Source organism: Oncorhynchus mykiss, chromosome 6 (assembly GCF_057628025.1).
Source record: "Oncorhynchus mykiss isolate SJ-2025 chromosome 6, ASM5762802v1, whole genome shotgun sequence".
NCBI classification, from domain to species: domain Eukaryota; kingdom Metazoa; phylum Chordata; class Actinopteri; order Salmoniformes; family Salmonidae; genus Oncorhynchus; species Oncorhynchus mykiss.
Genome location: NC_143027.1, coordinates 14,010,682 through 14,028,760, shown reverse-complemented (window position 1 = coordinate 14,028,760; position 18,079 = coordinate 14,010,682).

Here is an 18,079-nt window from a genome sequence, read left to right as displayed (position 1 = left end):
TCTGTCCGTCCGTCTGTCTCCATCTCCCTCCCTGTCACTCTCTGTTGTGTCTGTCCGTCCGTCTGTCTCCATCTCCCTCCCTGTCACTCTCTGTTGTGTCTGTCCGTCCGTCTGTCTCCATCTCCCTCCCTCTTCCTCTCTGTTGTGTCTGTCCGTCCGTCTGTCTCCATCTCCCTCCCTGTCACTCTCTGTTGTGTCTGTCTGTCCGTCTGTCTCCATCTCCCTCCCTCTTCCTCTCTGTTGTGTCTGTCCGTCCGTCTGTCTCCATCTCCCTCCCTGTCACTCTCTGTTGTGTCTGTCTGTCCGTCTGTCTCCATCTCCCTCCCTGTCACTCTCTGTTGTGTCTGTCCGTCCGTCTGTCTCCATCTCCCTCCCTGTCACTCTCTGTTGTGTCTGTCCGTCCGTCTGTCTCCATCTCCCTCCCTGTCACTCTCTGTTGTGTCTGTCTGTCCGTCTGTCTCCATCTCCCTCCCTCTTCCTCTCTGTTGTGTCTGTCCGTCCGTCTGTCTCCATCTCCCTCCCTGTCACTCTCTGTTGTGTCTGTCCGTCCGTCCGTCTGTCTCAGTCTCGCTGATATACACTTCACAACAAAGAGGTCCCATCCGGTCTTTGCTGCAAGCGTGCATAGAGTACTGCAAAACAACTATTGTGTTTTGTTCACCTTCCTATGCAGAATAACTATATTCAAATGATAGATTGATTGAAACGCCTCTATCTTCTGTCCTATACACCACGCAGTGCTTCCGATTCCTCCCTCTCTCCCTCTCTCTCACTCTCTTTTCACCGTACCGTCTCTGGTAAACACACACTATATAAAATAAAATCCACGTTTATTTATCACATGCACAGGATACAGAAGGTGTACACAGTACAGTGTAATGGACCTTGCATATTTTCTTAGCAGCAATATCAAAACTATAAAGTGTCCAGATAAAAGATATTGTATTAATATTTTTTCATTATTTGATGATGCTTACCCAGACACTAGGGGTGTGCCAAGTAGTTGGACAAAACAAGTATCGTAATGGATATGGGGACATTTTCTGGGTACGATTATGGTCCCAGTATTGTTTTTTATTGTCTGTGATGTGAAGGAAAAAAATCAGATGCCAGCAATAATGTTTCTCGTGTGTCAGTCAGAGTTTCTAAACCATAATGTATTGTCTTTGAGTCAGTCATGTGCGAGGTTCTACATGGTCTAAAGAACTCAACTGGCTAGTTTTCCTGTCTGCAAAGAGAAAGGCGGGTTGTACGTTAATCCTGCTGCTGTGATTGGATGAAGTAAAGATCTATTTCTCGGTCCACTCGCTTCATAATTTCCACCGATCACTTTTCCTTGCATGTTTTTGGTCTGATCATTTTGATTGCTGCCTGCTACTATGATAAATCACATGTTGAGGACGTTTGCTATCAAGCTATCAATGTGCATAACATCTAACAAGTGAGACATAGGTAGGGAAAAAAATGCTAGTGTGCATTCTGACTGAGTAACAGCAAACTTGAGGATACACGTGCACACACACAGACCCACATACACTCCTACCTCTCTGCTCGCTGCCCCTAATCTACAGCTTTTTTTCAGTGAGAACATGCAGGGAGGTACTTTGCCAACATCTATTTAGGCATATCAAAACCCTTTTTCCGATCATGAGTATCATCTGACTGCCAACTGTCAATTTATGGATAAGATTAGGAATATGAGTATGGCCATGTCAGCACCCCCCTGCCAGACAAACGTGTCTAAACTGATGGGTCATGTGAAAGAAATGCTATAACCACCCCCCAGCCACATCTAGCTAAGTGGATGGATCACTATTGTCTACACATGTTCATTAAATACAATAAATGACCATTGACATCTCCAGACACACCTGGCTAACTTGATGGGGCATGTAGTCATCTGTCTTTTGTTTAGACATGTAGCTAGCTAGCTAGCTAAATAATGAACCATAGTCCCAACCCATACCACTAGCAATACAAACTGATTTTCATAGCTAGCCACCTTGCATGAAATGCTGTAGTATGAATTTGGTAGCTAAAGCTAATCACTAGTCTCAATGTTAGCTAGCTAGCTAACATTAGGCTATAACTAGCAATGCAAATGGCTTTCTGTGTCACGACTTCCGCCGAGGTTGGCTCTCCTGCCTGTTCGGGCGGTGCTCGGCGGTCGTCGTCACCGTCCTACTAGCCACCACCGATCCCTTTTTCGTTTGTCTGTTGGTTTTGTCTTATTAGTTTCACCTGTGTGTATTTTAGTTTAATTAACGTCCTTATATGTAGTAGGTTGTCCCGCCCTTGTTTTGTGCGGGATTGTTTTGGATTCATGTATTTTGGGTTAATACGTGTGTGTTATTTTCTCCGATAATATTTTGATCCTGTGTTGGATTATTTCACCCTGCATATTTGGGTTGACCGTGTTTGGTTTTCGGAGAATAAATAACTATCGACTCACTGTAACCTGCTCTCTGCGCCTGATTCCACCCACCTTGATATTACGTGACAGAATCCCGCACCACCCATGGAATCAGCAGGAGCAGCCGCGTCTCCTCTCCCATCGATGGAGGAGAGAGTCCTCCACCACACCAGCGTGCTTCATCGGATTGGTTCTGCCATGGACCAAATGATGGAGAGGATGGATCGATGGGAGAGGAGTGGTCTTCCCACATCATCGCTAGCACCCCCTTCTCCAGCACCTCCTGTTCCTGCGACCACATCGGGCTCCGGGGCTCTTCGGTTGACACTCCCACGGGAGTATGACGGAACGGCGGCTGGGTGCCAGGGTTTCCTCCTTCAACTGGAACTATACCTGGCTACCGTGCGTCCTGCTCCCTCTGGAGAGGAGAGTGTGAGCGCCCTCGTCTCCTGCTTGACTGGGCGAGCCCTCGAGTGGGCCAACGCAGTGTGGAATGGTCCGGACTCGGCGAGGGATAATTACCCAGAGTTCACCCGCCGATTCCGAGCTGTTTTTGACCATCCACCAGAGGGTCGGGCGGCGGGTGAACGGCTGTTCCACCTGCGGCAGGAGACGAGGAGCGCACAGGACTTCGCTCTGGAGTTCAGGACCTTGGCCGCAGGAGCAGGATGGAACGACAGGGCCTTGGTCGATCATTTCAGATGCAGTCTCAGGGAGGACGTCCGCAGGGAGCTGGCATGTCGGGACACCACCTGCACACTGGATGAGCTCATTGACTTGGCTATCCGTCTCGACAATCTGCTGGCTGCCCGCGGGCGTTCGGATCAGGCCCTGTCGTTTCCACTTCCCAGCCCTCCTGCCCCTATCCCTATGGAATTAGGAGGGGCAGCTTCGAGAGGGACCGGAGGAGGAGTGTCCTCCTGCACCAGTTGTGGTCGACGAGGGCACACGTCAGACCGGTGCTGGAGGAACTCGTCTGGGAGTCGGGATGGCAGGCGGAGCACTGCTCGATCACCCCAGGTGAGTAAGCACCAGACTCACCCAGAGCCTCCTGTCGGTCATGTGTATGTATTGACTTCTTTCCCTGGGTTTTTTCCCTCTCTACAGCATAAGGCGCTAGTCGATTCAGGCGCAGCTGGGAATTTCATGGATCGTGGGCTTGCGTTAAGGCTAGGGATTCCCCTGGTGTCGTTAGACCAACCCTTCCCCGTGCACTCCTTAGATAGCCGACCATTAGGGTCAGGAGTGATTAGGGAGGCTACGGTGCCACTGGACATGGTAACGCAGGGGGATCATAAGGAGCAGATTAGTCTGTTCCTTATAGATTCACCTGCGTTTCCAGTGGTGTTGGGGGTTCCCTGGTTAGCTCAACACAATCCGGTGATTTCCTGGCGACAGGGGGCTCTTAAGGGGTGGTCAGAGGAGTGTTCAGGTAGGTGTAGAGGAGTTGCCGTTGGTGCGACTACGGTGGAGAGTCCAGACCAAGTCTCCACCGTGCGCATTCCCTCTGAATATGCCGATTTGGCTATCGCCTTCAGTAAAAGGAAGGCGACCCAATTACCACCTCATCGTCGAGAGGACTGCGTGATAAACCTTCTGGAGAACGCTGCACTTCCTAGGAGTCACGTGTATCCATTGTCCCAGGAGGAGACGGTAGCGATGGAAACATACGTTGCTGAATCGCTGAGACAGGGGTACATTCGGCCCTCCGCATCACCCGTCTCCTCAAGCTTCTTTTTTGTGAAGAAGAAGGATGGAGGTCTGCGTCCGTGCATTGATTATAGAGGTCTAAATTCCATCACAGTGGGGTTTAGTTACCCACTACCTCTCATCGCTACTGCGGTGGAATCATTTCACGGGGCGCGCTTCTTCACAAAACTGGACCTGAGGAGCGCGTATAATCTGGTGCGTATCCGGGGAGGAGATGAGTGGAAAACTGCATTTAGTACTACATCTGGTCATTATGAGTACCGCGTCATGCCATACGGGTTGAAGAATGCTCCAGCCGTCTTCCAATCCTTCGTAGACGAAATTCTCCGAGACCTGCTCGGGCAGGGAGTGGTAGTGTACATCGATGACATCTTGATCTATTCTGCCACACGCGCGGCGCATGTGTCTCTGGTGCGTAAGGTACTTGGGCGACTGCTGGAGCATGACCTGTATTGCAAGGCGGAGAAATGTGAGTTTTTCAAGCAGTCCGTTTCCTTCCTGGGATATCGTATTTCCACCTCTGGGGTGGTGATGGAGGATGACCGCGTTACAGCCGTGCGTAATTGGCCGACTCCGACCACGGTGAAAGAGGTGCAGCGGTTTTTAGGGTTTGCCAATTACTACCGGAGGTTTATCCGGGGTTTTGGTCAGGTGGCTGCTCCCATCACCTCGCTGCTGAAGGGAGGACCGGTGCGCTTGCGCTGGTCAGCAGAGGCGGGCAGAGCATTCACTCGTTTGAAGGAGCTGTTCACCAATGCGCCCGTGTTGGCGCATCCGGACCCCTCTTTAGCGTTCATAGTGGAGGTGGATGCGTCCGAGGCTGGGGTCGGAGCCGTGCTGTCCCAACGCTCGGGCGTGCCACCCAAGCTTCGCCCTTGTGCTTTCTTTTCGAGCAAGCTCAGCCCAGCGGAGCGAAACTATGATGTGGGGGACCGGGAGTTGTTAGCTGTAGTCAAGGCTCTGAAGGTGTGGAGACATTGGCTTGAGGGGGCTAAACACCCCTTTCTCATCTGGACTGACCATCGTAATCTCGAGTATATCCGGGCAGCGAAGAGACTAAATCCACGTCAGGCTAGATGGGCTATGTTTTTTACCAGGTTCCGGTTTACCCTCTCATACCGGCCAGGCTCCCAAAACACCAAAGCCGACGCGCTGTCCCGCCTCTATGATACCGAGGAGCGGCCCGTTGAGCCAGCTCCCATCATTTCACCGTCATGTCTCGTGGCACCGGTGGTATGGGAGGTGGACGCGGAGATAGAGGAGGCCTCACGGTCAGAGCCGGCCCCCCCCCCAACTGTCCAGTGGGAACTCAGTACATACCGAGGGGGGTCCGGGACAAGCTGATTCGGTGGGCTCATACTCTCCCCTCATCGGGTCATCCTGGCATTGAGAGGACAGTGCGGAGTCTGAGAGGGAGATACTGGTGGCCCACGCTAGCTAAAGACGTGAGATTTTATGTCTCCTCCTGCTCAGTGTGTGCTCAGAGCAAGGCTCCTCGGCACCTTCCTAGAGGGAAATTACAACCCCTCCCCGTTCCACAACGGCCGTGGACACACTTATCGGTGGACTTTCTTACCGACCTTCCCCCGCCCCAGGGAAGTACTACGATCCTGGTCGTTGTGGACCGGTTTTCTAAGTCCTGTCGTCTCATCCCGTTGCCCGGTCTCCCTACGGCCCTGCAGACTGCTGAGGCCTTGTTTACCCATGTCTTCCGGCACTATGGGGTGCCTGAGGACATCGTTTCTGATCGGGGTCCCCAATTCACGTCCAGAGTATGGAGGGCGTTTATGGAGAGACTGGGGGTCTCGGTCAGCTTAACCTCAGGTTTTCACCCCGAGAGTAATGGGCAGGTGGAGCGCGTAAACCAAGATGTGGGCAGGTTTCTGCGGTCCTATTGCCGGGACCGGCCTGGTGAGTGGGCAAGGTATGTTCCCTGGGCTGAACTAGCCCAGAACTCCCTACGCCACTCCTCAACTAACTTGTCTCCTTTTGAGTGTGTGTTAGGTTACCCGCCGGTCCTGGCCCCATGGCATCAGAGCCAGACCGAGGCTCCTGCGGTGGAGGAATGGGTACAGCGCTCCAAGGACACCTGGAAGGCCGTTCAGGACTCACTACGGTTAGCGGGCGAACGGCAGAAGAGGAGCGCTGACCAGCACCGCAGTGAGGCCCCCGTGTTTGCACCGGGGGACAGGGTCTGGCTCTCGACCCGAAACCTGTCCCTCCGCCTGCCCTGTCGGAAGCTGGGGCCGCAGTGTGTGGGGCCGTTCAAAGTCCTGAGGAGAATAAACGAGGTGTGTTACAGGTTACAACTTCCTAGGTATTACCGTATTAACCCCTCGTTTCATGTGTCTCTCCTCAGGCCGGTGGTGGCTGGTCCCCTGCAAGAAGGTGAGGTGCCTGAGGTCCCTCCGCCCCCCCTGGACATCGAGGGGTCCCCGGCGTACACAGTTCGGGGCATTCTGGATTCGAGACGCCGGGTGGGGGGCCTACAGTACCTCGTGGACTGGGAGGGGTACGGTCCGGAGGAGAGATGCTGGGTTCCGGTGAGGGATATTTTGGACCCTTCTCTCCTGAGAGATTTCCACCGCCTCCACCCGGATCGCCCAGCACCTCGTCCTCCGGGTCGTCCTCGAGGACGGTGGCGGCGCGCTGCGGGGGCCGCGCGTCAGGGGGGGGTACTGTCACGACTTCCGCCGAGGTTGGCTCTCCTGCCTGTTCGGGCGGTGCTTGGCGGTCGTCGTCACCGTCCTACTAGCCACCACCGATCCCTTTTTCGTTTGTCTGTTGGTTTTGTCTTATTAGTTTCACCTGTGTGTATTTTAGTTTAATTAACGTCCTTATATGTAGTAGGTTGTCCCGCCCTTGTTTTGTGCGGGATTGTTTTGGATTCATGTATTTTGGGTTAATACGTGTGTGTTATTTTCTCCGATAATATTTTGATCCTGTGTTGGATTATTTCACCCTGCATATTTGGGTTGACCGTGTTTGGTTTTCGGAGAATAAATAACTATCGACTCACTGTAACCTGCTCTCTGCGCCTGATTCCACCCACCTTGATATTACGTGACATTCTGAGATAAAAATAATATTACTACACAGATCAAACACATAACGTTAGCGAGCCAGCAAGCTAACATTCGCTAGTTAGCTAACAGCATAGTTACATTTTAATGAAATCAACTTTCTCACCGGTGTACATGGCATACTAGAACCCCTTTAACTCTGATTTATTTGTATAGCTTGTTTGGCCTGCGTTGTGTCAAGTCACTCTGGTTCACACTGACCATGTACAGGAAGTAGTCCATCCCAACTTTTCCCCACTGATCTTTGTCGATAGCGACCTGCTAAATGTTGTTATAATACTAAAGTTATATTTTTCAATAAAAGACACAGTAGCAATGATTATCTATACATACTGAGCATCTCACGTTATAGACAGAAGCATGCTACAATGGCAGACCGAACTCATCTCTCGGTATGTCCAGACCATCCTTTATCTCAGCCAATCATGTCCTTTTCTGTGGCTAAACCAACTAGGCTTGTAATTTAACAATTGTATTTGTATTTACAGATGGCATACAAGTTCATTTTTAAAGGCGCTTGAAAGTTCACATGTTCCAGAAGGCATTTCTGTAAAAAAAAAACATTTTCATAAAAAATCTAAATATATATAAACACTGTATGTTCAAATGCCTCTCCTGTGAAGTTGTGACGTGCGACATACGCCTAGTTTCCTGAAATCTGGTCCACAGCTTATCGTGAGGTATTCTAACTCTGGTGAACAGAACCTCGTGTGTGCGTGCACATGTGCATGCATGTTTGGATACAGGTGAAGTGTATTCTGCTCTATGTATCACCTATTCAAATGTCTTTCCTTCACAAACACAAGCACACACACATACTAACACACACCACACACACACACTAACACACACCACACACACCACACACATTCTCACATACATGATGTGTTCTCAGCATCTCCACATGCCCTCCCTGAAACTGAAAACGAGCTGTTATTGGAGGAGGTTTGGAACTGTCTTTGTTATTGGTTTATTAGCCAATTTACGCGTGGTGATGTCACCAAGGAAAGCCGAAACTCCCGCCCATGCAAACCTGCTGATTAGAAGGTCCTGTGTCCAGTGAGTACACAGTATATGTGTTGCTGTCCTGGGGCTCCAGTTCTTCACCCTCTACTCCCAGAGTGACTGTGGGACTGGCCCCAGTTCCTCAACCTCTACTCCCAGAGTGACTGTGGGACTGGCCCCAGTTCCTCAACCTCTACTCCCAGAGTGACTGTGGGACTGGCCCCAGTTCCTCACCCTCTACTCCCAGAGTGACTGTGGGGCTGGCCCCAGTTCTTCACCCTCTACTCCCAGAGTGACTGTGGGACTGGCCCCAGTTCCTCACCCTCTACTCCCAAAGTGACTGTGGTACTGGCCCCAGTTCTTCACCCTCTACTCCCAGAGTGACTGTGGGACAGGCTCCAGTTCCTCACTGTCTACTCCCAGAGTGACTGTGGGACAGGCTCCAGTTCTTCACCCTCTACTCCCAGAGTGACTGTGGGGCTGGCCCCAGTTCTTCACCCTCTACTCCCAGAGTGACTGTGGGGCTGGCCCCAGTTCCTCACCCTCTACGCCCAGAGTGACTGTGGGGCTGGCCCCAGTTCTTCACCCTCTACTCCCAGAATGACTGTGGGGCTGGCCCCAGTTCCTCACCCTCTACTCGCAGAGTGACTGTGGGACAGGCTCTAGTTCCTCACCCTCTACTCCCAGAGTGACTGTGGAGCTGGCTCCAGTTCCTCACCCTCTACTCCCAGAGTGACTGTGGAGCTGGCCCCAGTTCCTCACCCTCTACTCCCAGAGTGACTGTGGGGCTGGGCCCAGTTCTTCACCCTCTACTCCCAGAATGACTGTGGGGCTGGCCCCAGTTCCTCACCCTCTACTCCCAGAGTGACTGTGGAGCTGGCTCCAGTTCCTCACCCTCTACTCCCTGAGTGACTGTGGAGCTGGCTCTAGTTCCTCACCGTCTACTCCCAGAGTGACTATGGAGCTGGCTCTAGTTCCTCACCCTCTTCTCCCAGAGGGACTGTGGGGCTGGCTCTAGTTCTTCACCCTCTTGTCCCAGAGGGACTGTGGGGCTGGCTCGTGATCTAACAGGCGCTCTCGCCCACAAATTCAGACACAAACCTACCGACGACCATGTTGTTCGCTACAGAGTGCATGAGTGTGTGCGTGTGCCAGTCAGGTTGTGTACCCCCCCTCTCATTTTTGAGGTTTACAGGAACAAGCTCTGACCAAATGTCCTATTAACAACCCCCATACCCCCTCATTCTTCAGCTTCTCTCCATCAACCTGTAATGCGGTATAACTCACAGCTCCTTCTCTGCATGACGTTTTCAATAATGTTCAGGAAAGTGTGATCATCACACACCTCAGACTTCTTCCCACATTTTCATAGACTATGTTTGGGATCGGGAGGCTCTTTTAATGGCCACCTTTTGTTTTTACACACTAAGGCCATTTCCAAAACCCCACCCTATTCCTTATGTAGCGCCCCAGGGCCCATAGAGCTTTGATCAGAAGTAGTGCACTATGTAGGGAATAGGGTGCCATTGGGTACACATTCAAAGACATTTGTATTTAGCGGATATGAATACTGCAAATACCACAGCGGTGCCATGGTCATGGATGAATTAACAAAGGGTCTGAGAGACTTAAATGAAAAAAAAAGGTAATGGATTGTGTGACATAGACTTAGGGTATTTAATTAGTTAATGTCGTAGTTGAACTGTTTGTGGGAGAGTAGGAGCTGTCTTTAACAGTATAGCAGCTAGTGTTTCACTGTGAGAACGTTTCACTTTTTCCATCACGTTTAAGAGACTTTGGCCGGGATTCAAACCAATTGTAACGACCTAAGTAATGCAATGGCCTTTTGAATGCTATTTCCCAGATGACCACATACACTGTTAACACTGGAAATGACGACTTTTACAAGTCAATCGCAGCCTCACCTATTTGCATGTGTTCAGATCCTGGTGATCGTATGTTATCATATTGTCCTACCACGTCTAGACCAGGGTCTCCCAAACTCAGTCCTGCCACCTCTAGACCAGTGTTTCCCAAACTCAGTCCTACCACCTCTAGACCAGTGTTTCCCAAACTCAGTCCTACCACCTCTAGACCAGGGTCTCCCAAACTCAGTCCTGCCACCTCTAGACCAATGTTTCCCAAACTCAGTCCTACCACCTCTAGACCAGTGTTTCCCAAACTCAGTCCTGCCACCTCTAGACCAGGGTCTCCCAAACTCAGTCCTGCCACCTCTAGACCAGTGTTTCCCAAACTCAGTCCTGCCACGTCTAGACCAGTGTCTCCCAAACTCAGTCCTGCCACCTCTAGACCAGTGTCTCCCAAACTCAGTCCTGCCACCTCTAGACCAGGGTCTCCCAAACTCAGTCCTGCCACCTCTAGACCAGGGTCTCCCAAACTCAGTCCTGCCACCTCTAGACCAGGGTCTCCCAAACTCAGTCCTGCCACCTCTAGACCAGTGTTTCCCAAACGCAGTCCTACCACCTCTAGACCAGGGTCTCCCAAACTCAGTCCTGCCACCTCTAGAACAGTGTTTCCCAAACTCAGTCCTACCACCTCTAGACCAGTGTTTCCCAAACTCAGTCCTGCCACCTCTAGACCAGGGTCTCCCAAACTCAGTCCTGCCACCTCTAGACCAGTGTTTCCCAAACTCAGTCCTGCCACGTCTAGACCAGTGTCTCCCAAACTCAGTCCTGCCACGTCTAGACCAGGGTCTCCCAAACTCAGTCCTACCACCTCTAGACCAGGGTCTCCCAAACTCAGTCCTACCACCTCTAGACCAATGTTTCCCAAACTCAGTCCTACCACCTCTAGACCAGTGTTTCCCAAACTCAGTCCTGCCACCTCTAGACCAGGGTCTCCCAAACTCAGTCCTGCCACCTCTAGACCAGTGTTTCCCAAACTCAGTCCTGCCACGTCTAGACCAGTGTCTCCCAAACTCAGTCCTGCCACCTCTAGACCAGTGTCTCCCAAACTCAGTCCTGCCACCTCTAGACCAGGGTCTCCCAAACTCAGTCCTGCCACCTCTAGACCAGGGTCTCCCAAACTCAGTCCTGCCACCTCTAGACCAGGGTCTCCCAAACTCAGTCCTGCCACCTCTAGACCAGTGTTTCCCAAACGCAGTCCTACCACCTCTAGACCAGGGTCTCCCAAACTCAGTCCTGCCACCTCTAGACCAGTGTTTCCCAAACTCAGTCCTACCACCTCTAGACCAGTGTTTCCCAAACTCAGTCCTGCCACCTCTAGACCAGGGTCTCCCAAACTCAGTCCTGCCACCTCTAGACCAGTGTTTCCCAAACTCAGTCCTGCCACGTCTAGACCAGTGTCTCCCAAACTCAGTCCTGCCACGTCTAGACCAGGGTCTCCCAAACTCAGTCCTACCACCTCTAGACCAGGGTCTCCCAAACTCAGTCCTATCACGTCTATACCAGTGTTTCCCAAACTCAGTCCTACCACTTCTAGACCAGGGTCTCCCAAACTCAGTCCTACCACGTCTAGACCAATGTTTCCCAAACTCAGTCCTGCCACCTCTAGACCAGGGTCTCCCAAACTCAGTCCTACCACCTCTAGACCAGGGTCTCCCAAACTCAGTCCTACCACATCTAGACCAGTGTTTCCCAAACTCAGTCCTGCCACCTCTAGACCAGTGTTTCCCAAACTCAGTCCTACCACCTCTAGACCAGGGTCTCCCAAACTCAGTCCTACCACCTCTAGACCAGGGTTTCCCAAACTCAGTCCTGCCACCTCTAGACCAGGGTCTCCCAAACTCAGTCCTACCACCTCTAGACCAGGGTCTCCCAAACTCAGTCCTGCCACCTCTAGACCAGGGTCTCCCAAACTCAGTCCTGCCACCTCTAGACCAGGGTCTCCCAAACTCAGTCCTACCACCCCCCGGGTGCACCTTTAGTTTCTGCGCTAGCACTACACAGCTGATTCAAATCATCTAAGCTTGTTGATGAGTTGGTTACTTTAATAATGTGTGTACTGCTATGGTAAAAAACTAAATGTGCACCCAGGGGGGACCCAGGACCAAGTTTCAGAAACGCTCCTCTAGACTACAAGTTCAAGTGATCTCTACAGCAAACATGGTCAACTCCAGACCTCTGGGGCCTGAGTGGTGTTTCACTTTTCCCCCACTCCTAACAAATACTGATTAAACTAATTGCATTCCAAACTCAAGATCATGATTATTTGATTATTGGAGTCAGGTGTGTTAGCTGGGGCTGAGACAGGAGTTGGAGTTGCCCATCCCCACTCTACAGTATTTAAGAAGACACACTAGTCCGGTCATAAAACAAGATGTCATAGTAACCATAAGGGAATGTGTCATTGCAGCATTGACAACAAGATGGCAGTCTACACTAAGACAAATCCCTGGAGACTTGCCCCTAAAGGACACCTTTACCCGGGTGGGAGAGAGGGAGAGACAGAGAGGGTGGGATGTGCATCAGTGTGCAGTGTTCTCTCCTCTAAAACAGAGTCCAGGCAGATGTGTGTGAAGTCCTCTTCTGATTTAAAAGAGATCACTAGCAACCTTCTGTATCAGACCCCAGGCCGCAACAGCTGGCCCGGTACACACCCACACACCAACACCCACACACCCACACCCACACACACACCCACACACCCACACCCACACCCACACACCCACACACCCACACCCACACGCACCAACACACACACACACACACACACCCACACACCCACACACCCACACACACACACACACCCACACACACCCACACACCCACCCACACACACACACCCACCCACACACACCCACACACCCCCACACACGCCCACACACACACACACACACCCACACGCCCACACACCCACACACTCCGACACACCCATTTAGATAGTGAGGCCTATCTTTAAGCAACTGTCAACTGTCAATAGTAACTGATTGGACTCCAGGAAGAGCTACAGCTAATGGTGATCCTGATAAAATCCTGCATACTACATTAGACATAGCTGAAATTGTGATTGCTTCAACAGATTGTCAAATGCTTGTGGCCATTTTAGAATATATTTTCCTTGTTTATATTACTTTACTTACATAATATAATGTTTATTTTCTTATGTACCTGATGTGTGTGCATTGAAATTGCTGAGACAAGACAGAATCAGTAACTGACTAATTTGTCTGGTATGATTTATTTTGGACCTCCTTTGTTTATAACAATGAATCTGTTGCAAGGAAAACATACAGATGTAGAATCTTTATTTGATCATTGTGTTGAGGAGAAGGAAATGTTTCACGTGTAGTGTATTTGAGGTTTAAAAAGACTTGTTAAGTTTGTAATTTCCACTTAGAAATGAAGTTATTCCACCTGAATACTTTTCTCCCAGTGGGTTGATGGTTCTGGTTGACCCAGATTCAGATTCTTCAGCACATTGTCTGACATAGAGATCTTTACTGTATGCCAAGAAGGTCACCCTATAATATGCAAAGCCCTACTCCTCGTGTTACAGTATGTGTACAGACGTTTTCACTTGTGGATCAAAATGAGTTCCTCATGCTCAAACAATGCTGCTTTTTGTATCTCATATTTTCATGACAGTTGTATTTCTCTAACTATATTATATCATCATTATTAGGAGTGTATCTATTAGTGTGTGAGTGTGGGACCGTGTGTGTGTGTGTCTGTGTGACTGTGTGCCTGTGTGTCTGTGTGCCTGTGTGTCTGTGTGCCTGTGTGTCTGTGTGACTGTGTGCCTGTGTGTCTGTGTGACTGTGTGACTGTGTGTCTGTGTGTCTGTGTGTCTGTGTGACTGTGTGTCTGTGTGACTGTCTGACTGTGTGACTGTGTGTCTGTGTGACTGTGTGTCTGTGTGACTGTGTGTCTGTGTGACTGTGTCTGTGTGTCTGTGTGTCTGTGTGCCTGTGTGTCTGTGTGTCTGTGTGCCTGTGTGTCTGTGTGTCTGTGTGACTGTGTGACTGTGTGCCTGTGTGTCTGTGTGCCTGTGTGTCTGTGTGCCTGTGTGCCTGTGTGTCTGTGTGCCTGTGTGTCTGTGTGCCTGTGTGTCTGTGTGACTGTGTGCCTGTGTGCCTGTGTGTCTGTGTGACTGTGTGACTGTGTGCCTGTGTGTCTGTGTGACTGTGTGTCTGTGTGACTGTGTGACTGTGTGCCTGTGTGTCTGTGTGCCTGTGTGCTTGTGTGCCTGTGTGTCTGTGTGACTGTGTGTCTGTGTGCCTGTGTGTCTGTGTGACTGTGTGTCTGTGTGACTTTGTGTCTGTGTGTCTGTGTGCCTGTGTGTCTGTGTGCCTGTGTGTCTGTGTGCCTGTGTGACTGTGTGTCTGTGTGCCTGTGTGTCTGTGTGACTGTGTGTCTGTGTGACTGTGTGTATAGTCGGTCAAGACTTTCCAATTAGTTTAACTGCGAGAGAGAAAAATGATCACCTCCTTGGAGTAGGCAGTGAGTTTTAAAGTGCTGATTTTACTATTGCCAGGCTCATTATTACATATCTCCCCTATTTAACACGTATCGCCGTAATTAGAATCAGCTGTAACAGCAGAGATTATCAGGTTCCAACCACTCCTATGAAACATAAGCCTTTTGTTAATATTGTATCAATGCTCCTCCTACAATGTGTTGGCACTGTTTATAGATACTAGATTAAAACCACAAAACTTTCTGTCTTCTAATCCTTTCTCTGGGTTTTTATAGAATTTATCCTGATTCCTGGCGTATAGAATTCGTGGCTGTGGCAGATAAGCCATTCTCTCAACTGAATGGTGTGAGTTTTTTTTTACATCAGTTAAGCCACCCAGAATAGGTATCAATGGGTCCAGCCTTCTCCCAGTCCCATTGTGGTATGGGCGAATCACTGCAAAGTGTCTGGGTCCTCCACCTCCCCCACACCCACTGTAAGAACACACACAACAAATACGGACACACACGACGTATGTGCACACACACACAAACAGACACACACAAACTCTCTCAGTCCCACTCCCTGTGATAGTGAAAGAGCTGATTTCTCTATATGTCTGTACAGCTGCCCTTATTTATGAAGTGAGCTGAGGCTTTTATCCTCATCGTTCGCCTCTCTCCCCTGCTGGTTTGTGTGTGTCAAAACGCTGTAATTTGGCTCAACGTATGGCCCAGCACGCCAGAGTTAATAAGGGGCCGTTTGAGAGATAAATACTTGTGAATAATCGAGCGAGAGAGAGGCCCCCCATCAATATGAAAACTCTTGTCAATTTGTTCAATCAGGCTCTCTGCTGTGTATATGTGAATGTACGTGTGTGCTTTTATGAATGTGCTTTTGGGTGTGTGTTCTTGTGTGTGTGTTATTAAAACCTCTTAAATATAACTCAATGTAATCGAAAATCGAATCTCCGTAACCTCCAAAAGTAATTATTTTATCATGAGAGGGCCAAGACCAGTAACTAGTAAGACTGCATACTCCAAGAAAGTTTCAAATAAATTGCTGAGGTGTAGTCACTTTTGAGAACACAAACTGTAGAACACAGTACAACCACTGGATCATTGAGTATTTAATGGATGTATTTCATATTCAACAAAACTGTATGAAGAAGGCTTGAAATGACTTATATTTTTTCTAAATATACTATAATCAATTTATAAAATGACTAACTATAAGGTTTCACCTTTCTTATGAATGTAAAACACATGTTTGTATATTTAGTGTTAGAGAAAATGTGCATATTTTCTGAAGGGCTCTCTTGATCAAAACCTTTGCCCAATCACTGTGAACATCTCACTGAGCTCTAGCTTGGCTTCCTGAACTAGTTAGTAACTCACCCTTCATCTCATATTAATAGTGTCCATCTATGACAAACAGAAAGAGTTTTTTGTTTAAAATCTATAAATTAATTTCGATTACTGGCTATAAATCGATCTCTCAATGTGCTACAGCAACAAAACCACTCTCTCCTGCTGCATCACAACGTAACGATTCCAGGCATATGAGTGGCATATTACGATGTTAGGATTCCAGGCTATGAGTGGCATATTACGATGTTAGGATTCCAGGCTATGAGTGGCATATTACAATGTAAGGATTCCAGGCTATGAGTGGCATATTACGATGTAAGGATTCCAGGCATATGAGTGGCTCTGTGGCTGCCACCTGAGGTTCAGCCAGGAGAAGATGAACAGTCGGAAGAGCGAATGAAGCAGCTTCAATTGGTGTCATATTTCACATCCTGCTTCACACAGTCAGAGGATACATACTCCTGTGTCCATGAGAATCAGGGCTAGCGCTCAGTGCAAGCCCTTTCCATCTTTTGTGTCCATATACTGATTTATAAGTGAAAATATCGAACGGAACTGGTATCAGAACCACGCAGGTCCCCAAAACAGTGGACTTGACATCTAAGAGGTATTAAGTGTCTCGTTTTTACAATTTTTTTATTTCACCTTTCTTTAACCAGGTAGGCCAGTTGAGAACAAGTTCTCAATTACAACTGCGACCTGGCCAAGATAAAGCAAAGCAGTGCGACAGAAACAACAACACAGAGTTACACATAAACAAACGTACAGTCAATAACACAATAGGGAAAAAAAAGAAAAATCTTTGTACAGTGTCTGCAAATGTAGAAGAGTAGGGAGGTAAGGCAATAAATAGACCATAGAGGCGAAATAATTACAATTTAGCATTAACACTGGAGTGATAGATGTGCAGATGATGATGTGCAAGTAGAGATACTGGGGTGCAAAAGAGCAACAGGGTAAGTAATAATATGAGGATGAGGTAGTTGGATGGGCTATTTACAGATTGGCTGTGTACCGTTACAGTGATCTGTAAGCTGCTCAGACAGCCGATGCTTAAAGTTAGTGAGTCTAGTCATTGGTAGCAGAGAACTGGAAGGAAAGGCGGCCAAAGGAAGTGTTGGTTTTGGGGATGATCAGTGAAATATACCTGCTAGAGCATGTGCTACGGGTGGGTGTTGCTATGGTGACCAGTGAGCTGAGATAATGCGGTGCTTTCAGGCTGTTTGTCTTCTGGCTGTGAGGAATCAGGCTGCTTGGCTTCTGGCTATGAGGAATCAGGCTGCTTGGCTTCTGGCTGTGAGGAATCAGGCTGTTTGTTCAGAATGCTGAGAGAGGATTTCTGTTGATAGCCTCTGAGGGAACCATAATGTGTGTATTATGGAAGCCTGAAAAATGACACCTTGATGCAATAGGCACTTGGTGTGTATGGAGGTAAGTACTGGATTATGTGGCTTTGGCAACTCAATCAGCTCCACTGAATCGCAGGTCCTGTCTGCTAAACGCACATATGTTTACATGTGTGCTGTGTTACCATATGTTTACATGTGTGCTGTGTTACCATATGTTTATATGGCTGAAGGGGGATAGATATACAAACTCCCCTTCAATGCTTAAGGAAATAATATGGACACAGTGATAGATCAGTGATAGAGACTATGTTTAATATGCCATTCAATAAACAATACTTTTTGGTTTGTTTAACCTTTATTTAACTAGGCAAGCCAGTTAAGAACAAATTCTTATTTTACAATGACGGCCTACCCCGGCCAAACCCTCCCCTACCCCGGCCAAACCCTCCCCTAACCCGGACAACGCTGGGCCAATTGTGCGCCACCCGATCACGGGCAGTTGTGATACAGCCTGGGATTGAACCAGTGTTTGTGGTGATGCCTCTAGCACTGAGATGCAGTGCCTTAGACCGCTGCTCCACTCAATAGCATATAATGCCATACAAAATTGTTAATTTTTCCGCACATAAAAACATTATTTTTCACATCAGTATGCCCCTGAATCTTCTACAGGCCTTTGTTAAGCCAGAGCATAGCATGAATAAAGTCAGTTACTGGATTGGCACTGATAGTGGCTATTCATGTCACCACCCTGCAGAATATGGGCAGAAT